This window comes from Carcharodon carcharias, chromosome 24, assembly GCF_017639515.1.
Source record: "Carcharodon carcharias isolate sCarCar2 chromosome 24, sCarCar2.pri, whole genome shotgun sequence".
Taxonomy (NCBI): Eukaryota; Metazoa; Chordata; class Chondrichthyes; order Lamniformes; family Lamnidae; genus Carcharodon; species Carcharodon carcharias.
In genome coordinates this window covers 19659403-19687374 of record NC_054490.1, presented here as the reverse complement: position 1 = coordinate 19687374, position 27972 = coordinate 19659403, and the positions used below count along the sequence as shown (strand labels likewise).

The window sequence follows — 27972 nt, the reverse complement described above, 5'->3', positions numbered from 1 at the left end:
CCAGCTTTACAAAGTTGACACGTCCTTTTTAGAAAAGGCCTGCTACTGCTCCTAGCATTCCCTCGTGCACTCTTCATTGAACAGGGTTGTTCCCTTGGTTTGGTGACAATGGTAGAATGGGGACTATGCCGGGCCATCAGTTTGCAGATAATGTTTCAGCACAAGTCTGCTCTTGCTAATGGCAAACAGCGCCTAATGTCAGCCGAGTCTTTGAGTTGCTGGATCAGGATGTATTCATCCACATATTTAAAAACAATCTTGACATGTTACAGAATAAGGATGGCTATTTATATTTAATAATTTGTTCGAAAAAAATATGTTGAGAAAGGGGATTGGTAAATGAGTAATACAATCCGTACACTTATGAAGCTGGACGGAACATGCCGAGAGATTTATAGACCAGTCAGGTTAACAACAGTGCTGCGAGAAATAATGGAATGTTTACTAAAGAAGAAGATAGAAAACCATCCAAATATGAGGAAAGAAATATTGAGTGGACAGCATGGTTCCCTACTTAACAATCTAAACAGATCCAGGGTATCACAAGCAATGATTTCTCATCCCATTGCTGCAGTAGCACATCTGGATTCCCTCGGGGTCCCCTCCCTCACTCATTCGTATTTCTCATTGAGGTGCTGACCCTCAGTGACATCATATTTTTTTCATCATGTACATTGATGATACACTGCAGCCCCTCAGATCTCTTTCTGCCACACAACCATTGCCACTTTATCAAACTGCTTATGCAATATCCAGCACTGAATGCAAAGATATTTCCTTTCCTTCTTTGGTCCCTGCTACAAGCTCCCCTATCCCAGCTTCAGACTCCATCCTACTCAGTGTGAAAACTCTGCGACCTTGAACCAGACTGTTCACATACTTGATTTCATATGTGACCCAAAAATCAGCTTCTGACAATGTACCTGCATCACCACTAAAATCACCTATTTCCAACTCCACCAATCTCCATTGCACAACACCACATCAATTCAACTCATCTGCTCCTGGAGCCCTGAGCAATCATCTTGTTCCCTCGAGACTTGACAATCCCAATCCACTCTTCGCTATCTCTCCATATTGTCGCCTCCACAACTTTGAATTGGTCAAAGCTGTATGTCCCATGCCCCACAAAATCACCACCAGTGAATCTACAACATATGTTGGCTCCCCTTGGAGAAATGCTTGCATTTTAAATGCTTTTATTTTAAAGAAAAAAGGGACCTTTAAATCCATGATACCTCGCTGAATCAGTAGTTTCCAAAAACGCCACCAATATCCACCGCCTTCTGAGGAAGAGAGGTCCAAAGATACCTTCGAAAGTACCATTCAATACAAGCGAAAACACTGCCATCAGAAAATACTTTGCACGTCAAATAGAATCAGCATATCACAAACTTTGGAAATATCGTGAAACCAATTGCAGGAATTGCTAATGATTTCAGCGACTAACATCAGAATCGATAAGTAGCTGATAAAATTCACCGCCCGAACAGGGACTTGAACCCTGGACCCTCAGATTAAAAGTCTGATGCTCTACCGACTGAGCTATCCGGGCCCTTGGCGCACGGCCGCACAGCGACCTTTACTGGCTGACAGCGAACATTTCATCCTTCACATTCTGTCCTTTTCCTGCGGCCATCCACTGTGTTCACCGGATTTCCCTCACGCACCCACTCTCAATACCATCGCTAAATTCAATCACAATTGCTTTTCACAAATCCTAACCTGTTCACTTCACCCCAAAGTCCGGCCCGTGCCCAGAAAATGTCTCCCATTTTACTTTGTAAATTTGGCGTGCTGCCTGATTCAAAGAAAAATTATATAATATTCGTCCAACAGCTACATTTAGGTTATTTCAAACACGTGCACTATATTCAAGTAGCCGACCATATAACAACCCTCCTGAATGAATGTACAATAAAATTACTGAATTGGACGAAACACAATCACAAAATCCATTCATCGTGGGTTGTTGATGTGTCACTGATGTGGATGATTCACATGAGAATCGAGAAATTAAAAAAAAAAGTCGGCAAACAGGAAATTAGACCCTGGGCCCTCATCTTAAACGTCTGATGCTCTGCCGAGTGCGCTCGCCGGGGTAGCATCTGGAATGTTACATAACGCACGTTCTCTGGTTGCCATTTAACCAACAATTCCGAGGAACTGCAATCACAGTCGGATTGCAACACTTCCTGCTCGAACTTCCGACGGAAGGAGGGTAAGAAATCTGCACCGCAGCGGGATCCTCGGGCCTTTAACAGCGGGAAAGTAAAGGGACGCCCGTTTCTTTACGGCATGAGCTTCGGTAAAGCGACAAAGCAAAGAGGAATTTGAGATTAAATAACACTGAAGCTCCGAAGAAGCGTCATAAGGACTCGAGACGTTAACTCTGTTTCTCTCCCCACAGATACTGTGAGACCTGCTGAGTTTTTCCAGCATTTTCTGTTTATGTTTCAGAGTTCCAACATCAGCAGTATTTTGCTTTTATCCTCAGATGAAATAGGCTAGGAACAGAAAAGAACACATTAAAATATTTTACAGGCAAGTATTTTAAATACAGGGAAGCATTGGGAATGGGAGCACAATGGGATAGAGAGGATAGTAGCCAAAGTAGCCGCAGACCGGTGACAGCGGTATTAAATAAATGGATCATTTATTCATTCACTGGATGTGGGATTTGCTGGCTGAGCCAGCATTTATTGCCCTTTTCTTATTGCCCTTGGGAAGGTGGTGGTGAGCTGCCATCTTGTACCGCTGCAGCCCATGTTGTGTAGGAACGCCCACACTGCTCTTAGGGAGGGATTTCCAGGATTTGGACCCAGTGACATGAGGGATGGGCAGAAATATTTCCAAGTCAGCATGCTGAGAGACTTAGAGGGGAACGTCGTTCCCATCTATCTTCTACCCTTATCCTTCTAGATGGTATTGGTCGTGGGTTTGGAAGGTGCTCTCAAAGGAGTCTTGGTGAATTCCTAGAATGCATCTTGTTGATAGGATGCAATGCTACTACTGGGCGTCTGTGGTGAGGAGTGAATGTTTGTGGATCTGGTGCCGATCAGGTGGGCTGTTTCAAACTGGACAACATCAAGTTTCATGAGTGCTGTCGGAGCTTCACTGATCCACGCAAGTGGAGACATTCTATCACACTCTTTACTTGGATCTTGTAGATGGTGGACAGGTTGTCGGTGATTTGCTCGCTGCAGGGTTCCGAGCCTTGTAATCACAATGTTTATGTGGCTCGACCAATTCAGTATCAGGTCAATGGTAACCCCAAGGATGTTGATAGTGGGGGGATTCAGCGATGGTATTGCCATTGAATTTCAAGTAAAGTTGCTTAGATTCTCTCCTGTTGGAGTTGGTCATTGCCTGGCACTTGTGTGGAGCACATGTTATTTGCAACTTGTCAGCCCAAGTCTGGATGTTGCCCAGGTCTTGCTGCATGTTATAAAGGACTGCTTCAGTACCTGAGGATGCGTGAAAGGTGCTGCAAATTGTGCAATATACAGGGTACATCCCCATTTCTGACCTTATGATGGAAGGAAGTTAAATGATTTTTCGACCTAGGATGCTGCCCTGAGGAAGTCCTGCAGTGATGTCCTGGAAATGAGATGATTTCCCGCCAGCTACCACAACCAGCATCCTTTGGGCTGGGTATTGGTCCAACTGATTGGTAGTAACCCTGATTCCCATTGACCAGAGTTTTGTCAGCACGCCATGATTCCAGCATCGGCCAAAAGCTGCCTTGATGTCAATGGCAGTCACTCTCATCTCACATTTGGAGTTCCGCATTTTTTCCATATTTGAATTAAGGCTGCGATGAGGTCAGAACCTGAGTCACATTGGCGGAACCAAAATTGGGCATCAGTGATCAGGGGATTGCTAAGCAAGTGTCACTTGATACTACTGTTGATGACCCCTCCCATCTCTTTACACTTGATCAAACGTAGGCTGATGTGGCAGTCATTGCTGATTGTTGTAATTGTGCAGCTGTACCACTGGATTTGCATCGCTCTTCCATCATTTAGAATGGGGTATTTGTGAAGCTACTTCCTCCGGGGAGTTGTGTAATTGTCCATCACAATTCACGACTGCATGTGACATGGCTGCACTGCTTAGATCTGTTCTGTTGGTTGTGGAATCACTTAGCCCTGCCAACACTCACTGCTAATGCTGATTGGCACGCAAGTAGTCCTGCATTCCAGCTTTACAAAGTTGACACGTCCTTTTTAGAAAAGGCCTGCTACTGCTCCTAGCATTCCCTCGTGCACTCTTCATTGAACAGGGTTGTTCCCTTGGTTTGGTGACAATGGTAGAATGGGGACTATGCCGGGCCATCAGTTTGCAGATAATGTTTCAGCACAAGTCTGCTCTTGCTAATGGCAAACAGTGCCTAATGTCAGCCGAGTCTTTGAGTTGCTGGATCAGGATGTATTCATCCACATATTTAAAAACAATCTTGACATGTTACAGAATAAGGATGGCTATTTATATTTAATAATTTGTTCGAAAAAAATATGTTGAGAAAGGGGATTGGTAAATGAGTAATACAATCCGTACACTTATGAAGCTGGACGGAACATGCCGAGAGATTTATAGACCAGTCAGGTTAACAACAGTGCTGCGAGAAATAATAGAATGTTTACTAAAGAAGAAGATAGAAAACCATCCAAATATGAGGAAAGAAATATTGAATGGACAGCATGGTTCCCTACTTAACAATCTAAACAGATCCAGGGTATCACAAGCAATGATTTCTCATCCCATTGCTGCAGTAGCACATCTGGATTCCCTCGGGGTCCCCTCCCTCACTCATTCGTATTTCTCATTGAGGTGCTGACCCTCAGTGACATCATATTTTTTTCATCATGTACATTGATGATACACTGCAGCCCCTCAGATCTCTTTCTGCCACACAACCATTGCCACTTTATCAAACTGCTTATGCAATATCCAGCACTGAATGCAAAGATATTTCCTTTCCTTCTTTGGTCCCTGCTACAAGCTCCCCTATCCCAGCTTCAGACTCCATCCTACTCAGTGTGAAAACTCTGCGACCTTGAACCAGACTGTTCACATACTTGATTTCATATGTGACCCAAAAATCAGCTTCTGACAATGTACCTGCATCACCACTAAAATCACCTATTTCCAACTCCACCAATCTCCATTGCACAACACCACATCAATTCAACTCATCTGCTCCTGGAGCTCTGAGCAATCATCTTGTTCCCTCGAGACTTGATAATCCCAATCCACTCTTCGCTATCTCTCCATATTGTCGCCTCCACAACTTTGAATTGGTCAAAGCTGTATGTCCCATGCCCCACAAAATCACCACCAGTGAATCTACAACATATGTTGGCTCCCCTTGGAGAAATGCTTGCATTTTAAATGCTTTTATTTTAAAGAAAAAAGGGACCTTTAAATCCATGATACCTCGCTGAATCAGTAGTTTCCAAAAACGCCACCAATATCCACCGCCTTCTGAGGAAGAGAGGTCCAAAGATACCTTCGAAAGTAACATTCAATACAAGCGAAAATACTGCCATCAGAAAATACTTTGCACGTCAAATAGAATCAGCATATCACAAACTTTGGAAATATCGTGAAACCAATTGCAGGAATTGCTAATGATTTCAGCGACTAACATCAGAATCGATAAGTAGCTGATAAAATTCACCGCCCGAACAGGGACTTGAACCCTGGACCCTCAGATTAAAAGTCTGATGCTCTACCGACTGAGCTATCCGGGCCCTTGGCGCACGGCCGCACAGCGACCTTTACTGGCTGACAGCGAACATTGCATCCTTCACATTCTGTCCTTTTCCTGCGGCCATCCACTGTGTTCACCGGATTTCCCTCACGCACCCACTCTCAATACCATCGCTAAATTCAATCACAATTGCTTTTCACAAATCCTAACCTGTTCACTTCACCCCAAAGTCCGGCCCGTGCCCAGAAAATGTCTCCCATTTTACTTTGTAAATTTGGCGTGCTGCCTGATTCAAAGAAAAAATATATAATATTCGTCCAACAGCTACATTTAGGTTATTTCAAACACGTGCACAATATTCAAGGAGCCGACAGGATAACAACCCTCCTGAATGAATGTACAATAAAATTACTGAATTGGACGAAACACAATCACAAAATCCATTCATCGCGGGTTTTTGATGAGTCACTGAAGTGGATGATTCACATGAGAATCGAGAAATTAAAAAAAAAGTCGGCAAACAGGAAATTAGACCCTGGGCCCTCATCTTAAACGTCTGATGCTCTGCCGAGTGCGCTCGCCGGGGTAGCATCTAGAATTTTACATAACGCATGTTCGCTGGTTGCCATTTAACCAACAATTCCGAGGAACTGCAATCACAGTAGGATTGCAACACTTCCTGCTCGAACTTCCGACAGAAGGAGGGTAAGAAATCTGCACCGCAGCGGGATCCTCGGGCCTTTAACAGTGGGAAAGTGAAGGGACGCCCGTTTCTTTACGGCATGAGCTTCGGTAAAGCGACAAAGCAAAGAGGAATTTGAGATTAAATAACACTGAAGCTCCGAAGAAGCGTCATAAGGACTCGAGACGTTAACTCTGTTTCTCTCCCCACAGATACTTTGAGACCTGCTGAGTTTTTCCAGCATTTTCTGTTTATGTTTCAGAGTTCCAACATCAGCAGTATTTTGCTTTTATCCTCAGATGAAATAGGCTAGGAACAGAAAAGAACACATTAAAATATTTTACAGGCAAGTATTTTAAATACAGGGAAGCATTGGGAATGGGAGCACAATGGGATAGAGAGGATAGTAGCCAAAGTAGCCGCAGACCGGTGACAGCGGTATTAAATAAATGGATCATTTATTCATTCACTGGATGTGGGATTTGCTGGCTGAGCCAGTATTTATTGCCCATTTCTAATTGCCCTTAGGATGTGGTGGTGAGCTGCCATCTTGTACCGCTGCAGCCCATATCATGTCGGAACGCCCACACTGCTCTTAGGGAGGGATTTCCAGGATTTGGACCCAGTGACATGAGGGAAGGACAGAAATATTTCCAAGTCAGCATGCTTAGAGATTAGAGGGGACCCTCGACGTCTTGGCGTTCCAAATATATCTTCTACCCTTATCGTTCTAGATGGCAATGGTCGTGGGTTTGGAAGGTGCTCTCAAAGGAGTCTTGGTGAATTCCTAGATTGCATCTTGTTGCTGGGATGCAATGCTACTACTGGGCATCTGTGGTGAGGAGTGAATGTTTGTGGATTCGGTGCCAATCAAGCGGGCTGTTTCAAACTGGACAGCATCAAGTTTCACGAGTGCTGTCGGAGCTTCACTCATCCACGCAAGTGGAGACATTCCATCTCACTCAGTACTTGGATCTTGTAGATGGTGGACAGGTTGTCGGGAGTCAGGAGGTGATTTGCTCGCTGCAGGTTTCCGAGCTTTGTAATCACAATGTTTATGTGGCTCAAACAGTTCAGTATCAGGTGAATGGTAAACCCCAGAATGTTGATAGTGGGGGGATTCAGCGATGGTAATGCCATTGAATTTCAAGTAAAGTTGCTTAGATTCTCTCCTGTTGGAGATGTTCATTGCCTGGCGCTGGTGTGGTGCACATGTTATTTGTAACTTTTCAGTCCAAGTCTGGATATTGCCCAGGTCTTGCAGCATTTTATGAAGGACTGCTTCAGTACCTGAGGATGCATGAAAGGTGGTGCGAATTGTGCAATAATCAGGGTACATCTCCACTTTTGACCCTATGATGGAAGGAAGGTAAATGATTTTTCGGCATAGGATGCTGCCCTGAGGAAGTCCTGCAGTGATGTCCTGGAACTGAGATGATTTCCCGCCAACTACCACAACCAGCATCCTTTGGGCTGAGTATTGGTCCAAATTGTTGGTAGTAACCCTGATTCCCATTGACTCCAGTTTTGTTAGGACTCCATGATTCCAGCATCGGCCAAAAGCTGCCTTGATGACAATGGCAGCCAATCTCATCTCACATGTGGAGTTCTGCATTTTTTCACATTTCAATTAAGGCTGCAATGAGGTCAGAAACTGAGTCACATTGGCGGAACCAAAATTGGGCGTCAGTGATCAGGGGATTGCTAAGCAAGTGTCACTTGATACTACTGTTGATGACCCCTCCCATCTCTTTACACATGATCAAACGTAGGCTGATGTGGCAGTCATTGCTTTGGTTGGACCTCTCCTGAATTTTGTCCAATGGACACACTTCGGCCAAAATCCGTATTTTGGACAGATGCCAGAATTGTAGCTGCACTGGAATGGCTTGGCCAGGGGCGTTGCAAGTTCAAGAGCTGAAGTCTGTTGCCGGAATGCTATCAGCGACCCAACCTTTGCACTATCCAGTGCCTTCAGCCTTTTCAATGTATCACGAGGAATATACCAAATTGCTTTAAGACTGGCCTCTGTGACTCTGGCGGCCTCTGCAGGAGGCCGATATGGATCATCCACGCTGCAATTCCCACTGATGTTTGTTGTAATTGTGCAGCCGTATCATTGGATTTGCAAGGCTCTTCCATCATTCAGAATGGGGTATTTGTGAAGCTACTTCCTCCGGGGAGTTGTGTAATTGTCCATCACAATTCATGACAGCATGTGACATGGCTGCAGTGCTTAGATCTGTTCAGTTGGTTGTGGAATCACTTAGCCCTGCCTATCGCTTGCTGCTAATGCTGATTGGAACGCAAGTAGTCCTGGGTTCCAGCTTTACAAGATTGACACGTCCTTTTTGGATATACCTGCTACTGCTCCTGGCATTCCCTCGTGCACTCTTCATTGAACGAGGGTTGTTCCCTTAGCTTGGTGACATTGGTAGAATGGGGAATATGCCAGTCCATGAGGGTACAGATTATATTTCAGCACAAGTCTGCTCTTGCTAATGGCAAACAGCGCCGAATTTCTTCCGAGTCTTTGAGTTGCTAGATCAGGATGTATTCATCCACATATTTTAAAATATCTGGACATGTTACAGAATAAGGATGGCTATTTATATTTAATAATTTGTTCGAAGAAATATGTTGAGAAAGAGGATTGGTAAATAAATAATACAAGTCGTACAGTTATGTCGCTGGACGGAATATGCCTAGAGAATTATAGACCAGTCAGGTTAAAAACAGTGCTGCGAGAAATAATGGAATATTTAGTAAAGAAGAAGATAGAAAACCATCCAAATATGTGGAAAGAAATATTGAATAGAGAGCATGGTTCCCTACTAACCAATCTAAATAGATCCAGGGCAATGATTTCTCATCCTATTTCTGCACTAGCACCTCTGCATTCCCTCGGGGTCCCCTCCCTGACCAATTCCTATTTCTCGTTGAGGTGCTGACCCACAGTGACATCATATTTTTTCAATGTACATTGTTGATACACTGCTCCCCCTCAGATCTCTTTCCGCCCCACAACCATTGCCATTATATCAAACTGCTTATCCAATATCCAGCATTGAATGAGAAGAAATTTCCTTCTTATCTTTGGACGCTGCTGCAAGCTCCCCTATCCCAGCTTCTGGCTCCATCCTACTCGCTATGATAACTGTGTGACCTTGAAGCAGACTGTTCACATACTCGATTCAATATTTGGCACAAAGATTAGCTTCTGAATATGGGTCTGTGTCACCAGTGAAATAGCCAGTTTCCACCTCAACCAATTTCCATTTCCAAGCACCACACCAGCTGTAACACATCTGTTGCTGGAGCCCAGAACAATAATCCTGTTGCCTCTAGACTTGGCTATCCCAATGCACTCTTCACAGGCCCTCCATGTTCGCACCTCCATAATTTTTAAATGATCAAAGCTCTATTGCCCATGCTCCACAAAATCACCGCCCAAGACATCTATAGTATATGTTGGCTCCCCTTGGACAAATGTCTGGATTTAAATTATTTTTATTTGCAAAGAAAAAAGGGACCTTGGAATCCATCATACCTCGCTAACTCATTAATTTACAAACACGCCACCAATATCCCCATCACTTATTAACACTGACCTCTTGAGCTTCCCTGATTATAATCTTTCCAACACCCGCCTAGGACCAAAGCTCTGGAATTCGCTCCCAGAAATACTCCCCAACTTGTCACTCATTCGGAACGTTCAGTAAACCACTCTTTTAGTTCAAGCTTTTCACCATCCTCCCTAATGCTGTGTGAAAGAAGGACAGTTTTGAATGGTTATCGCACCTTTCATGACATTAGGATATCCCAAAGATATGTGCAGGTAATTAAATTGTTTTGAAATCTTCTTACTGTCGTAAAGTGGGAATCACAGCAGGCAATTTGCAAACTGCAAGCTCACACAAACAGCAATGTGATTGTTGTGGTCACTCTGACAAACGGATCAGAGGAGTCTCAGGTACAGGTCATGATCGTTTATTCCAGCAATTGCGAGGGGAGAACCTTCTCAATGCAGCTTGAATTCGCACTCTGCTAAAATATAAGTTTTCAACATATTTATTCATTGTTGATCACTTACAAGTGCAGTTTCCAGATTCCGATCTCGTCAAAATATAGTTTTACAGTAAACAGACATCTCTCGTATCAAGTACATGCATCTTGTGTCCCTATTGCTGAACCAGTAAGAGACATTACCTCCTACCTAAGCTGGGACCATCTGTCCTTCCCCATCTCTTAGTCTTCGCTGTTTTCCAACGTAAATCTCCAGTCTAACTCCCAGAAACTTCCTCCTGATTGCAAACCCTGAGGATGTACAAAGTTTGAGAGTGTATAAGGTTCATCTGGTTTCACTGTTTAATTGTTGAGATACTGGTTTGCGCTGGCCAGCGTATAGCTTTTAATTTAAGTGATTGGTTCCCTTATAATGAATCCTCCCTTACCATAAATTCTCATTTACTTTCTTCCCGCTAACAATGATCAAGATCTGGTAACCTACCGTTGTTTTGTTGATTAATTGATACACCCAGGACACCAGACATTCCTCCCCTTCTCCTCTTTGACATGGTGCCTTGGGATCTTTTGCAGGATTTTCATCAAAAAAGGCAACACCCAGTTAATGTCTGTAAGATGTGTCATTGGATGGAAATCAGCTTGTCGATGAAAAGGAGCTTTTTATTTTAAAGAAAATTGTTCCACATGATGTTGGCAGCACCTAGCAAGCCCCACATTTATTGCCCATCTCTCCTGGCCCTTGTGAAGATGATGGTGAATTGTCTTCTTGAACCGCAGCAGCACCTGTGGTGTTAGTGCAACCACAGTGCTGTTAAGAAGGAGGTCCCCGGATTTTGACTCAACTCCATGGAAGTAAGTGTTATATGAGCAAGTTGGTGTGTGTGGTTCGGTGAAGAAATTGCAGGTTTTGATGGAGTTATCTCTTGCCTCTTACAATGCAAAATTTGTCAATAAAAATAACAATCTATTTACACTTCAAAGCAAAGGCATTAGTTACCGTTTCACAACATCAGTTTACCTGCAAATTCTCAAATGACATTCAGAAAATATAATAAAATAAATTATATTGGAAATCTAACTGTCATGGAATGAATTGGAACAGGTTAATGAATTTTATTTGGTAGGCAGGGACGATCACTTGAATTCGCCTTGTCAGCTGGCTCTGGGTGGTAATGAAAATTGATAATTTCGAAAATACCATTTGATGTAACTGAAAACACCGACATCAAAAAACACCTTCAACTTCAAACAGAATTGGCATATCACAAATGTTTGAAACACCTTGGGAGTGCCCATGAACTGGTCATGATTTCTGAATTTAGGTGTGAATCGATATTTCGAAGTTAAAGCCTACGCCTGAACAGGTACGTGAATCCCGGAACCTCAGATGAAAAGTCTGATGCTTTAATGACTGCGTTATCCGGGCCTCGAGGGCCATTTGGGCACAGCGTCCTATGCTGGCTGACAGCGAACATTGCATCCTTCAGATTCTGTGCTTTTTCTGAAGTCATCCAGTTGATTCAGCGGATTCCTCTCACACATCCATTCCCAATACATTTGCTAAATTCAATCAAAATTGCTCTTCACAAATTTTACAAACCTCTTCACAAACCGGTCCAATTCACACCAAAGTCCGGCCCGCGCCCACAAAGCGCTCTTCAACTACTTTTTGAAAATTTGGGGGTGCTGCCTGATTGAAAGAAAAAAATGATAATATTCATCTAACAGCGGCACTTGGGTTAATGGAAACATGTGCACAATATGCATGGAGCTGGCCGGATAGATGTTTTTAAATGGGAATTATCGATTCTCATGCCAATCATTCCATCCCCCACGAATTCAAACTCATTTCTTCCAGATATTTTAAAGATTTGCGACATGCTGGCTCTATATGAAAGGGAGACTATTATCTGATGCCATATTTTAATGTATTCTGACCTCCGTTTTTTCCTAAAGTGTTAGTCATTAGTTTCCTCCAGCCCCAAGTGACACGGCTGTGCGAAGCTGATCTTCCCTGCTCTCCAAAGAAAAATTATTAATAGGCCTTTTAATTCCATCCATGACACTTAATTTTCAAATATGATCAGTGTTATAATATTTTCTGAATTTATTCTGAAACTTCGCAGGTATTTGATTTGAAGCCGTTGTCCATTCCTAATTGCCCTTCGGAAGGTGGTAGTGAGCTGTCCTCTTGTACCACTGCAGACCATGTGGTGAAGGTACGCGAGAGAAGACTGATGGGGCAACCATTAGCTGGGCTGGATTTGTCTTGCTTTTTGTTGACGGGACGCACCTCGTCCAATAGCAACATTTTCGGTGGATGCCAGTATTTTAGTTGCACTGGAACAGTGTGATGATGGGCGGTGCAATTTCTGGAGCCGAAGTCAGTTGCCGGAATGCTGTCAGCGCCTCCAGCCTTTACACTAGCCAGCGACTTCAGCCGTTTCAATGTATCACGTGGAATAAATCGAATTGGGAGAAGACTTTCACCTGCGACGCTGTGGACCTCTGGAGGAGGCCAAGATGGATCAGCCACTCGGCACTTCTGGCACAACGTTGTTGCGGATGGAGTAGTTTTGGAGCCTATCCCTCCGGTGTGACCATTAATTGTCCACCACAATTTACGACTGGATGTGACAGAACTGCAGTGCTTAGGTCTGTTCCGCTGGTTGTGGAAGCACTTAGCTCAGCCTATCGCTCGCTGTTTAAGCTGATTTATTCACAAGTAGTCCTGAGTTTCTTGTCAATGGTAAACACCACGATGTTGATACCGGGATATTCAGAGATGCTAATGCCACTGAATCTCAAGTAAAGTTGCTTAGATTCTCTCCTGTTGAGGGTGGCCATTGCCTGGCACTTGTGTGGCGCAAATGTTACTTGCCACTTCTTAGCCCAACCCTGGATATTGCCCAGGTCTGGATGCATTTGTGACGGACTGCTTCAGTATCTGTAGAATCGGAGATAGGGTGAACATGGTGCAATTGTCAGTGAACATCTTCACTTCTAACCCTATGATGGAAGGAAGGTAACTGATGTAGCAGCTGAAAATTGTTGGTCCTGGATACAAACCTGAATAAGACCTGCAGTGATGCCCTGCAAATGACGACATTTCCTGCCAACTACCACAACCATCTTCCTTTGTGCTGGGTATGGCTCCAACCGGTGCAGAGTTTTCCCCCTGATTCCCATTGACTTTAGTTTTGCTAGGGCTCCTTGATGCCACACTCGGCCAAAATGATGCCTTGATGTCAAGGGCAGTCATTCTCACCTCACATGTGGAGTTTAGCTTGTTGTCCATGTGTGAATGAAGGCTATAATGAGGCCTGTAAAGATCTGAGTGACCGTGGGTGAACCCATACAGGACGTCAGTGAGCAGGTTTCTGCGAAACATCTGTCACTTGATAGCACTCTTGATGACCCCTTGCATCATTCGCCACCAGCACTCCTAACATGCATTTAACTCTGATCTCTTGAGCTCACCTGATTTTAATCTTCCCAACATTGATGGTATTGGAATCACCTGCCTAGGCCCAAAGCTCTGGAATTCCCTCTTACAAACCATTCCCATCACTTTGCTTATCCTTAACGTTCATTAAATTTATCATTTTGTGCAAGATTTTCACCATCCTCCCTAATGCTGTGTGAAAGAAGCAGGCAAGTTTTGAATCTTTATAGCACCTTTAAGAACATTGGGATATTGCAAAGATCTATGCAGGAAATTAAATTATTTGACGTGTTCTTACCATATTAATATAGGAATCAGAACAGCCAATCTCCAAACCGCCAGCTCACACAAGCAGAAATGTGAACATGATCTAGTTATGCTGATTAATCGATAAACCCAGGAAACCAGGCATTCATCCCCGGCTCCTCTTCAACATGGTGCCTTGGGATCTTATGTAGAATTTTCATCCAAAAGGCAACACCAAGTTGTATAACATTTAAGTGGTGTCATTGGGTAGAAAATCAGCTTGTGGGTGAAAATACGCCTTTTTTGAAAAAAAAACGGTTTTGCAGGATGTTAGTATCAGCTACTTGGCCCTGCATTCATTGCCCATCACTAACAGCCCTTGAGAAGATGGAAGTGAGTTGTCTTCCTGAGCCTCTACAGCACCTGTGGTGTTGGTGCAGCCACAGTGCTATTAGGGAGGAGCTTTCACGATGTTGACTCAACCCCTTGGCAGGAAGTGTGATATATCAGCAAATTAGTGGCTGTGGCTTTGGGTGGGCGGTGGGGGGGCGGGGGGGGGGGTGGGGGTGGGGGGAGGAATTTCAGTTGTTGGTGGAGTTCTCTCTTGCCATTGACAAGCAAAATTTGCTAAAAAAAATAACACTTTAATTAATTTTCAAAGCAAAATCATTACCTGCCGTTTCATAACATCAGATTGTCAGCATAGACTCAAAAGAAATTCAGAAAATGTCATAAAATAAATTATATTTGAAATCTAACTGTCATGGAATAAATTGGAACGGATTATGAGCTTCATTTGGACGGCAAGGAAGAATATTTTTTACACGGCGTGAGAGTTGGGGCTGGGTGGCAATAGAAATTGTTAATTTCGAAATAACCATTCAATACACCTGAAAACACCAACATCAGAAAATACCTTCCTGTACAAGTAGAATGAGCGCCAATCCTTCAACTATCTTAAAGAGATGGACAACAATTTCTCATTAATTGTCGGATTCATGTAAGAATCAATAATTCACAGTTAAAACCAGCGCTCGAGCAGGGACTGGAACACTGAGACCCTCGGATTAAAAGTTACCGATTGTGCTATCCGGACTGTGCCACCTCCGCCGCACAGCGACCTGTACTGGCTAACAGCGAACATTGCACCCTTCAGATTCTGTACTTTTTCTACAGTCAACCGCTGTGTTCAGCGGATTCCTCTCACACAGCCATTCCCAATACTTTTCGAAATTCAATTCAAATTGCTCTTCACAAATTGTAGAAACCTCTTCACAAACCCCTCCACTTCAGCCCAAAGTCCGGCCCGCAACTACTAAACGCTTTTCCATAATATATTTTGTAAATTTGGGGGGATTGAAAGAAATAAAATGATAATGTTCATCTAACAGCCAAATTTAGGTTAATGCAAACATGTGCATAATATACACGGAACCGGTCCAATAAAAAACCCTCCTAACGCAGGAACAGGAAAATGACTGTACCGGTCGAAACACAGTCACAAAATCCATTCATCACGGCTTGTTGATGTGTCACTGAATTAGATGTTTCAAGGGAGAATTGAGAATTTAACAAAAAAAAAAGGGGGATTGAAAATGCTCTGCCGAGTGCGCTCCCCGGTGCAGCAAACGGAACTTTATATTTGCATTTTCCCTGGTTGCCCTCCAACCAGAACTTCTGAGGAACTGCAATCACAGTCAATCCGACCACCGACAGGGGCAGAGTGAGAAACCGCACTGCGGGTTCCCCTGGCCTTCAGCAGTGGGAAACTGAAGCCACGCCCCCGCCTCCACCTCCAGCTCCACCTCCACTGTCTTTTACCACAACAGGTGCCCTAAACCCGTAAGACAAAGAGGAATTTGAGATTCAATAACGCTGAGACTGTGAAGAAGAGTCAATATTTTACAGGCGAGTACTTACAATCGAGGCAGGATTGGGCCGGGCACACGATTGGATAGAAAGGGAATACCCCAAGTAACGATAGACAGGCGGCAGGGATATTAAATAAATAACTTGCTCTGGTATTTACCAGCGATATAAAGCAGGGCTTTGTTGCGAGGGAAGGGTTTGGGGTCAGACCGAGCCTGGGAGAGAAGAAATGAACTTAAGGGTTATTTGGACAAGCTCACGGAGCGGAGAGTGTCAGGGTTGGAGTGAGTGTACTGCACCCTTATTAAATGCTGTATTTTGGGAAAGAGATTTTCGTTTAGCATGCTGGCTGTGAGGAACACAGTAAGAGAGCTCAGTGAGCTCTTCACAATCACCCTTGTTGAGTTTCAGCTACCATTTATTTGGCCGATAGGGAGCATTGTCTCCACTGGGGATCGGGACCAGGACATCCTGCGCGTAAAGCTGGCGAGATAATCACTACAATATGGAACTCTGGCCGATCGCACCCTTGGCTCAGTGAATGGAGTTTATTATTGTATTCGGTCTGCCAAATTCCGTTTTCCGTGTTTGGATTTGGATCGATTTCTTGCGCTGGTTGCGCAATAATTTACATTTACCTTAAAGTGGCGGTTCCTTCAATATGATCAATTAATGCTTTCAACTAGGGAGCCAACAACTGCCTTAAAACAACCCAGGAAAAATGAGACCGCGTTTCATGAGTGCGGGCCCAGGGCTGGCGGTAAGTGCATAGCTCAGGGTGTTTGGAGAGAAGGTCACCGTAAGCTGTTCGGCGAACCCCAACACGCACCGACACCAACCCAATCCCACCCCCACCCCTCAGCAACACCGGCCACAGACTACCGCCCCCACCCTGCCACTTGCAAGCTCTTTGATCATTTCTGTTGCACTGAGATCCGCTGAAAGGAAGTTTAAAAAATGACACTTCGTCCTAATTGCCAATTTCAGGTAACAGACGAACATACATACGAACCAGAAGCAAAAGTAGACCACTCGGCCCTTCAATACTGCTCTGCCATTCAATAAGGTGATCGCCTATCTGATTGCGGCCTCCCATCTATCCCGAAACAATTTCACCCAACCCTTGTTAATCAAGAATCTCTCAGCATTAAAATCTTTCAAATTCTCTTCTTCCACTAACTTCTGAGGAACTGGGCTCCAAAGATATTTTCGAAAATACCATTCAATACACGTGAAAACGCTATCATCAGAAAACACATTCCAATTCAAATAGAATCAGCAGATGCCAATCTTGGAAATATCTTAAAGGGATTTGAAGAAACGGCACATGATTTATGCGATTTCAATCAGAATCGATAAGTAGCAGTCAAAATTCATCGCCCGAACAGCGACTTGAACCCTCAGAATAAAAGTCTGATGTTCTACCGACTGAGCTATCCGCGCTCTGTGAGCAATGTCGCACAGCGACCTTTGCTGGCTGACAGCGAACATTCCATCCTTCAGATTCGGTACTTTTTCTGCGGCCATCCACTGTGTTCAGCGGATTTCCCTCACGCACCCACTCTCAATACCATCGCTAAATTCAATCACATTTGCTCTTCACAAATCCTAACCCGTTCATTTCACCCCAAAGTCCGGCCCGTGCCCATAAAACGTCTCCCAATTTTTTTGTAAATTTGGCGTGCTGCCTGATTGAAAGAAAAAAATATATAATATTCATCCAGCAGCTACATTCAGGTTATTTCTAACACGTGCGCAAAATGCGAGGAGCCGACCGGATAAAAAACCTTCTTGAAAGAATGTACAATAAAATTACTGAACGGGACGAAACACAATCAGAAAGTCCATTCATCATGGGTTGTTGATGTATCACTGAAGTGGATGATTCACATGAGAATCTAGATTTTTTTTTTAAAAAGGTGGGTGAACAGGGAATTAGACTCTGGGCCCGCATCTTAAAAGGCTAATGCTCTCCCTAGTGCACTCCCGTGGTAGCAACCGGAATTTCACAAAACGCAGATTTGCTTGTTGCCACCTAACCAAGACTTCCGAGGAACTGCAATCACAATCGGATTGCAGCACTTCTTGCTCGAACTTCAGACGGGGGCAGGGTGAGAACTCTGCAGCGCAGCGGGAGCGTCGGGCCTTTAGCAGCGGGCAAGTGAAGGGACGCCCGTTTCATTACGGCATCAGCTGCGGTAAAGCGGCAAAGCAAAGCGGAAATTGAGATTAAATAACACAGAAGCTCTGAAGAAGCGTCATAAGGACTCGAAAGTTAACTCTGTTTCTCTCTCCACCAATACTGTCAGACCTGCTGAGCTTTTCCAGTATTTTCTGTTGTTGTTTCAGTTTTCCAGCATCAGCAGTATTTTGCTTTTATCTTCACATGAAATAAACTAGGAACAGAAAAAAATACATTAAACTATTTTACAAGCAAGTATTTTAAATAGAGGGAAGCATTGGGAATGGGAGCACGATGGAATAGAAAGGATAATAGCCAAACTAACCGTAGACCCGTGGAAGGGGTATTAAGTAATTGGATTATTTATTCATTCACAGTATGATGGTTTCGCTGGCTGGTCCAGCATTTATTGGCCATTCCGACTTGCCCTTGGGAAGGTGGTGGTGAGCTGTTATTTTGGACCGCTGCAGCCCATGTGATGTATGTACGCCCTAAGTGATGTTAGGGCGGGATTTCCAGGAATTTGACCCCGTGACATGAGGAAAGGGCAGAAATATTTCCAAGTCAGGATGCTGAGAGACTTGGAGGGGAACATCTACGTCGTGGTGTTCCCATCTATCTTCTACCCTTGTTCTTCTAGATGGTTTTGCTCGTGGGTTTGGAAGGTGCTCTCAGAGGAGCCTTGGTGAATTGCTGCAGTGCATCGTGTTGATGGGATGCAATGCTACTATGTGGGCGTCTGTGGTGGAGACTGAATGCTTGTGGATCTGGTGCCGATCAAGCGGGCTGTTTCAAACTGAACAGCATCAAGTTTCTTGAGTACTGTCGGACCTTCACTCATCCACGCAAGTGGAGACATTCCATCGCACTCATGACTTGGATCTTGTAGATGGTGGACAGGTTTTCGGGAGTCAGGAGGTGATTTGCTCGCTGCAGGGGTCCGCACCTATTAATCACAATGTATATGTGGCTCGACCAGTTCAGTATCACGTCAATGGAAACCCCCAGGATGTTGATGTTGGGGGGATTCAACAATGGTAATGCCATTGAATGTCAATTAAAGTTGCTTAGATTCTCTCCTGTTGAAAATAGTCATTGCTTGGCACTTTCATGGTGCACATGTTACTTGCCACTTGTCAGCCCAAGTCTGAATATTGCCCAGGTCTTGTTGCATTTTATAATGGACTGCTTCAGTACCTGAGGATGCATGAAAGGTGCTGCTAATTGTGCAATAATCAGCGAACAGCCCCACTTCTGACCCTGTGATGGTAGGAAGGTAACTGATTGTTCTGCCTAGGATACTGCCCTGAGGAAGTCCTGCAGTGATGTCCTGGAACTGATATGATTTGCCACCAGCTACCACAACCATCATCCTTTGTGCTGGATATGGCTCCAACTGATGGATATTAGCCCTGATTCCATTTGACTCCAGTTTTGCTCGGACTCTATGATGCCACAAACGGCCACAGGGTGCCTTGATGTCAACAGCACTCACTCCCACCTCACATTTGGATTTCTGCATTTTTTCCATATATGAATTAAGGCTGCAATGACGTCAGAACCTGAGTCACCTTGGCCGAACCCAAACTGGGCATCAGTGAGCAGGGTATTGCGAAGCAAGTGTCGCTTGATACTACTGTTGATGACCCCTTCCATCTGTTTACACATGATCGAAAGAACGCTGATGAGGCAGTCATTGCTTCGGTTGGACTTGTACTGATTTTTGTCGAATGGACACACTTCGTCCAATATCCGTATTTTGGCCAGATGCCAGAATAGTAGCTGCACCGGAACAGTGTGGCCAGAGGAGGTGCAAGTTCAAGAGCCAAAGTCTTTTGTCAGAATGCTGTCAGTGACCCCAGCCTTTGCACTATCCAGTACCTGCGGCCGTTCCAATGTATCATGTGGAATATATCGAATTGCTTTAAGACTGGCCTCTGTGATTCTGGGGGCATCTGCAGTAGGCCAAGATGGGTCATCCACTGTGCAATGCTGGCTGATGTTTGTTGCGAGTTGTGCAGCCATATCATTGGATTCACAAGGCTCTGCCAGCATTCAGAATGTGGTCTTTGTGAAGCTACTTCCTCCGGGGTGTTGCGTAATTGCCCAGCACAATTCACGACTGGATGTGACATGGCTGCAGTGCTTAGATCTGTTCCATTGGTGTGTGGAATCACTGAGCTCTGCCTATCGCTTGCTGCTAATGCTGATTGACAGGCAAGTAGTCCTGGGTTCCAGCTTTACAAGGTTGACACCTCCTTTTTAGAAATGCCTGCTACTGCTCCTGGCATTCCCTCGTGCACTCTTCATTGAATGAGGGTTGTTCCCTTGGCTTGCTGAGATTGGTAGAATGGGGAATGTGCCGGGCCATGAGGGTGCAGATAATGGTTCAGCACAAGTCTGCTCTTGCTAGTGGCAAACAGCGCCTGATGTTTACCGAGTTTTTGAGTTGCTAAATCAGTATGTATTCATCCACCTATTTAAAAATAATCTGGACATTTTGCAGAATTGGGATGGCTATTTATATCTAATAATTTGTTCGAAAAAATATGTTGCGAAAGAGAATTGGTAAATAAATAATACAATTCCTACAGTTATGAATGTTGACAGAATATTCCCAGAGAATTATAAACCGGTCAGGTTAACAACAGAGCTACAAGACATAATGGAATGTTTACTAAGGAAGAAGTTAGAACACCATCGAAATGTGACGAAAGAAATATTGAGTAGTCAGCATGGTTCCCTACTTACGAATCTAAACATATCCAGGGTATCACAAGCAATGATTTCTCATCCCATTTCCGCACTAGCAGCTCTGGATTCCCTCGGGGTCCCCTCCCTGACTCATTCGTATTTCTCATTGAGGTGCTGACCCACAGTGACATCATATTTTTTTTCACATGTACATTGATGATACACTGCTCCCCCTCAGATATCTTTCCGCCCCACAACCATTGACACTTTATGAAACTGCTTATCCAATATCCAGCACTTAATGAAAAAATACTTCCTTCCTTTCTTTGGTTTCTGCTACAAGCTCCCCTATCCAAGCTTCTGACTCCATCCTAAGTGCGAAAACTTTGCGACCTTGAACCAGATTGTTCACATACTAAATTTCATATTTCACCCAAAGATGAGCTGCTGACTATGTATCTGTGTCACCAATAAAATCGCCTATTTCCACCTCCACCAATTTCCATTGCCAAACACCACTTCGGCTTCAACTCATCTGCTCCTGGAGCCCTGAGCAATAATCTTGTTCCCTCTAGACTTGACAATCCCAATGCACTCCTCACTATCTCTGCATGTTGTCGCCTCCAAAACTTTGAAATGGTCAATGCTGCATGCCCGATGCCTCACAAAAATCACAGCCAGTGAATCTATAACATATCTTGGCTCCACTTGGAGAAATGCCTGCATTTTAAATGTTTTTATTTTCAAAGAAAAAAGGGACCTTTAAATCCATCGTACCTCGCTAAATTAGTAGTTTCCAAAAACGCCAACAATATCCACCGCCTTCTGAGGAAGAGGGCTCCAAAGATAATGTCAATAGTACCATTCAGTACAAGTGAAAACACTGCCATCAGAAAATACTTTGCATGTCAAATAGAATAAGCATATCACAAATTTTGGAAATATCTTAAAATCAAGTGCAGGAATTGCTCATGATTTCTGCGATTAACATCAGAATCGTTAACTAGCTGTTAAAATTCAGCGCCCGAACAGGGACTTGAACCCTGAACCCTGAACTCAGATTAAAAGTCTGACGTTCTACCGACTGAGCTATCCGGGATCTGGGAGCGACGCCGCACAGCGACCTTTACTGGCTGACAGCGAACATTGCATCCTTCAGATTCTGTCCTTTTCCTGCGGCCATCCACTGTGTTCAGCGAATTTCCCTCACGCACCCAGTCTCAATGCCATCGCTAAATTCAATCTCAATTGCTCTTCGCAAATCCTAACCTGTTCCCTTCGCCTCAAAGTCGGGCCCGTGCCCAGTAAATGTCTCCCATTTTACTTTGTAAATTTGGCGTGCTGCCTGATTGAAAGAAAAAATATATAATATTCGTCCAACAGCTACATTTAGGTTATTTCAAACACGTGCACAATATGCAAGGAGCCGACCGGATAAAACCCCTCCTGAACGAATGTACAATAAAATTACTGAACCGGACGAAACACAATCACAAAATCCATTCACCGTGGGTTGTTGATGTGTCACTGAAGTGGATGATTCACATGAGAATCGAGAAATTTTAAAAAAAAGGCGGCGAACAGAAAATTAGACCCTGGGCCCTCATCTTAAACGGCTAATGGTCTGCCGAGTGCGCTCGCCGGGGTAGCATGTGGAATTTTACATAACGCATGTTCGCTTGTTGCCATCTAACCAACACTTCCGAGGAACTGCAATCACAGTAGGATTGCAACACTTCCTGCTCGAACTTCCGACGGGGGCAGGGTGAGAATTCTGCAGCGCAGCGGGATCCTCGGCCTTTAGCAGCGGAGAAGTGAAGGGACGCCCGCTTCTTTACAGCATGAGCTGCAGCAAAGCGGCAAAGCGAAGAGGAACTTGAGATTAAAGAACACTGAAGCTCCGAAGAAGCGTCATAAGGACTCGAAACGTTCAATCTGTTCCTCTCTCCACAGATACCGTGAGACCTGCTGAGTTTTTCCAGCATTTTCTGCTTTTGTTTCAGATTTCCAGCATCCGAAGCATTTTGCTTTTATCTTCAGATGACATTAGCTAGAAACAGAAGAAAATATATTAAAATATTTTACAGGCAAGTATTTTAAATACAGGGGAGCATTGGGAATGGGAGCACGATTGGATAGAAAGGATAATAGCCAAAGTAACCGTAGACCGTTGGAAGGGGTATTAAATAAATGGATTATTAATTCATTCACAGATTGTGGGTTTGGCTGGCTGGGCCAGTATTTACTGCCCATTCCAAATTGCCCTAGGAAAGGTGGTGGTGAGCTGCCTTCTTTGACCGCTGCATCCCATGTGGTGTAGGTACGCCCACACTGCTGTTAGGGAGGGATTTCCAGGACTTTGACCCAGTGACATGAGGGAAGGGCAGATATATTTCCAAGTCAGGAAGCTGAGAGACTTAGAGGGAAACCTCCACGTAGTGGTGTTCCCATCTATCTTCTACCCTTGTCCTTCTAGATGGTATTGGTCGTGGGTTTGGAAGCTGCTCTCAAAGGAGCCTTGGTGAATTCCGGCAGTGCATCTTGATGATGGGATCCAATGCTACTACTGGACGTCTGTGATGGGGAGTGTATGTTTGTGGTTCTGGTGCCGATCAAGCGGGCTGTTTCAAACTGGACAGCATCAAGTTTCTTGAGTGCTGTCGGAGCTTTACTCATCCACGCAAGTGGAGACATTCAATCGCACTCTTTCACTTGGATCTTGGAGATGGTGGACAGGTTGTCAGGAGTCAGGAGGTGATTTGCTGGCCGCATTGTTCCAAGCCTTGTAATCAGAATATTTATGTGGCTCAAGCAGTTCAGTATCAGGTCAATGGTAACCCTCAGGATGTTGATAGTGGGGGGATTCAGCGATGGTAATGCCAATGACTTTCAAGTAAACTTGCTTAGATTCTCTCCTGTTGGAGACGGTCATTGCCTGGCACTTGTGCGGTGCACATGCGACTTGCCAATTGTCAGCCAAAGTCCGGATATTGCCCAGGTCTTGCTGCATTTTATAATGGACTGCTTCAGTATCTGAGGATGCACGAAAGGTGCTGCAAATTGTGCAATAATCAGCGAACATCCCCATTTCTGACCCTATGATGGAAGGAAGGTAACTGATGGTTGGGTCTAGGAAACTGCCCAGAGGAAGACCTGCAGTGATGTCCTGGAACTGAGATGATTTCCCACCAACTACCATAACATTCATCCTTTGTGCTGGGTATGGTACTAACAGATGGATAGTAACCCTGATTCCATTTGACTCCAATTTTGCTAGGTATCTGTGATGCCACACTCGGACAAAAGCGGCCTTCATGTCAACAGCAGCCACTCTCACCTCACATTTGCAGTTCCGCATTTTTTCCATGTTTGAATTAAGACTGCAATGAGGTCAGAACCTGAGTCACGTTGGCGGAACCCAAACTGGGCGTCAGTTTGAGCAGGGTATTGCTAAGCAAGTGTTGCTTGATACTACTGTTGATGACCCCTTCCATCTCTTTACACATGATCGAAAAAAGCTCATGGGGCAGTCATTGCTTTGGTTGGACTTGTCCTGATTTTTGTCAATTGGACACACTTCGGCCAATAATTTTTGTTGCGAATTGTGCACCTATATCATTTGATTTACAAGGCTCTTCCAGCATTCAGAATGTTGTATTTGTGAAGCTACTTCCTCTGGGGAGTTGTGTTATTCTCCATCACAATTCATGTCTGGATGTGACATCGCCGCAGTGCTTAGACCTTTCCCGTTGGTTGTGGAATGACTTAGCTCTGCCTGTCGCTCACTGCTAATGCTGATTGGCACGCAAGTAGTCCTGGATTCATTGAAAGAGGGTTGTTCCCTCTTTCCGCCACACAACCATTGCCACTTTATCAAACTGCTTATCTAATATCCAGCGCTGAATAAAAAATATTTCCTTCCTTTCTTTGGTCTCTGCTACAAGCTCCCCATCCCAGCCTCTTCTCCATCCTACTCAGTGTGAAAACTGTACGACCTTGAACCAGAATATTCACATACTTGATTTCATATTTGACCCAAAGATGAGATTCTGACTATGTATCTGCATCACCACTAAAATCGCCTATTTCCACCTCCACCAATTTCCATTGCTCAACACCACATCAGCTTCAACTCATCTGCTCCTGGAGCCCTGAGCAATAATCTTGTTCCCTCAAGACTTGACAATCCCAATGCACTCCTCCCTATGTCTCCATGTTGTCACCTCCATAACTTTGAAATGGTCAAAACTGTATGTCCCATACCCAACAAAATCATCGCCAGTGAATCGATAACATTTGTTGGCTCCCCTTGGAGAAATGCCTGCATTTTTCATGTTTTTATTTTCAAAGAATAAAGGGACCTTTAAATCTATCGTACCTCACTAAATCAGAAGTTATACAAAAATGCCACCAATATCCTCTGCATTCCGAGGAAGAGAGCTCCAAAGATAATTCCGAAAGGAACAATCTATTCAAGTGAAAACACTGCCATCAGAAAATACTTTGCACGTCAAATAGAATCAGCAAATCACAAATTTTGGAAATATCATAAAAGCAAGTGAGAATTCCTCATGACTTCTGCGATATACATCAGAATCGACAAGTAGCAGTTAAAATTCATTGGCTGAGGAGGGACTGGAACCAGGGACCCTCAGATTAAAAGTCTGATGCTCAACTGACTGGGCTACCCGGGCTCTTTCATGGGTGTTGCACAGCGACCTTTACTGGCTGACAGAGAACATTGCATACTTCAGCTTCTGTCCTTTTCCTGCGGCCATCCACTCTGTTAAGGGGATTTCCCTCATGCAACCATTCTCAGTACCATCGTTAAATTCAATCACAATTGCTCTTCACAAATCCTAACCCATCCACTTCACCCCAAATTCCAGCCCATGCACATACAACGTTTCCCACTTTTCTTTGTAAATTTGGAGTGCTGCCTGATTGAAAGAAAAAAATATACAATATTCATCCAACAGCTACATTTAGATTAATTCTAACATGTGCACAATATGCAAGGAGCCGACCGGATAAAAAATCCTCTTGAATGAATCTACAATAAAATGACTGTACTGGACGAAAAACAATCACAAAATAAGCTAGGAACAGAAAATACATTAAAATAATTTACAGGCAAGTATTTTAAATAGAGGGAAGCATTGGGAATGAAACCACGATGGGATAGAAAGAATAAAAGCCAAAGTAAGCGTAGACCGGTGGAAAGGGTATTAAATAAATTGATTATTTATTCATTCACAGAAGGTGGGTTTTGCTGGCTGCGCCAGGATTTATTGCCCATTCCTAATTGCCCTGGGAAGGTGGTGGTGGGCTGCCTTCTTCGACCGCTGCAGCCCATGTGGTGTAGGCACACCCACACTGCTCTTAGGGAGGGATTTCCAGGATTTTGACCCAGTGACATGAGTGAAGGGCAGATAGATTTCCAAGTCAGGCTGCTGAGAGACTTGGAGGGGAACCTCCACGTCGTGGTGTTCCCATCTATCTTCTACCCTTATCCTTCTAGATGGTATTGGTCGTGGGTTTGGAAGGTGCTCTCAAAGGAGCCTTGGTGAATTCCTGCAGTGCATCTTGCTGATGGAATGAAATGCTGCTACTGGGCGTCTGTGGTGAGGAGTGAATGTTTGTGGATTTGGTGCCAATTAATTAGGCTGTTTGACAGCGTCAAGTTTCTCGAGTGCTGTTGGAGCTTCACTCATCCATGCAAGTGGAGACCATTCCATTGCACTCATTACTTGGATCTTGTAGATGGTGCACAGGTGGTCGGGAGTCAGAAGGCTGTAATGGGGTCAGAACCTGAGTCACGTTGGAGGAACCCAAACTGAGCATCTGTGAGCAGCATATTGCTAAGCAAGTGTCGCTTGATACTACTGTTGATGACCCCTTCCATCTCTTTGCACATGATCGAAAGAAGGCTGATAGGGCAGTCATTGCTTCGGTTGGACTTGTCCTGATGATTGTCGAATGGACAAACTTCGGCCAATATCCATATTTCAGACAGATGCCAGAACTGTAGCTGCACTGGAACGGCGTGGCCAGGGGCGTTGCAAGTTCAAGAGCCGATGTTTTCTGTCGGAATGCTGTCAGCGACCCCAGCCTTTGCACTATACAGTACCGTCAGCCTTTTCAATGTATCACGTAGTATATATCGAATTGCTTTATGACTGGCCTCTGTGATTCTGGGGTCCTCTGGAGGAGGCCAAGATGGATCATCCACTCTGCAATTCTGGCTGATGGTTGTTGCAGATTGTGCAACCGTATCATTGGATTTACAAGGCTCTTCCAGCATTCAGAATGGGGTATTTGTGAAGCTACTTCCTCCAGGGAGTTGTGTAATTGTCCATCACAATTCACGACTGGATGTGTCATGGCTGCAGTGCTTAGATCTGTTCCGTTGGTTGTAGAATCACTTAACTCTGCCTATCACTCGATGCTAGTGCTGATTAGCACACAAGTTGTCCTCACTCCCAACCTTACAAAGTTGAACTTCATTCTTAGAAATGACTGCGACTGCTCCTGGCATTCAGTCGTGCACTCTTCATTGAACGAGGGTTGTTCTCTTGGCTTGGTGTGATTGGTAGAATGGGCAATATGCCGGGCCATGAGCATGCAGATAATGATTCAGCACAAGTCTGCTCTTGCTAATGGCAAACAGCGCCTGATGTTTGACGAGTCTTTGAGTTGATAGATCAGTATGTGTTCATCTACCTATTTAAAAATAATCTGGACATGTTACAGAATAGGGATGGCTATTTAAATCTAATAATTTGTTAGAAAAAATTGTTGCAAAAGAGGATTGGTAAATAAATAATACAATTCCTACAGTTATGATGGTGGACAGAATATGCCCAGAGAATTAAAGACCAGTCAGTTAACAACTGTGCTGCGAGAAATAATGGAATGTTTACTAAGGAAGAAGATAGAAAACCATCGAAATATGAGGAAAGAAATATTGAGTAGTCAGCATGATTCCCCACCTACCAATCTAAAGAGAACCAGGCTATCACAAGCAATGATTTCTCATCAAATTTCCACTGTAGCACCTCTGGATTCCCTCGGGATCCCCTCCCTGACTCATTCGTATTTCTCATTGAGGT

The 27972-nt window shown here is 44.2% G+C and overlaps 3 non-coding genes across 3 annotated transcripts; all 3 read right to left on the bottom strand.

The window, feature by feature from the left end:
• Positions 1–1482: 1482 nt before the first annotated feature.
• trnak-uuu lies at positions 1483–1555 on the bottom strand. The gene has a single exon. It is a non-coding gene; the product is annotated as a tRNA-Lys (tRNA).
• Positions 1556–5683: 4128 nt separating this feature from the next.
• trnak-uuu lies at positions 5684–5756 on the bottom strand. Its single transcript has one exon. It is a non-coding gene; the product is annotated as a tRNA-Lys (tRNA).
• A 16125-nt stretch (positions 5757–21881) lies between these two features.
• Positions 21882–21959, bottom strand: trnak-uuu. The gene has a single exon. It is a non-coding gene; the product is annotated as a tRNA-Lys (tRNA).
• Between the last annotated feature and the right edge of the window lie 6013 nt (positions 21960–27972).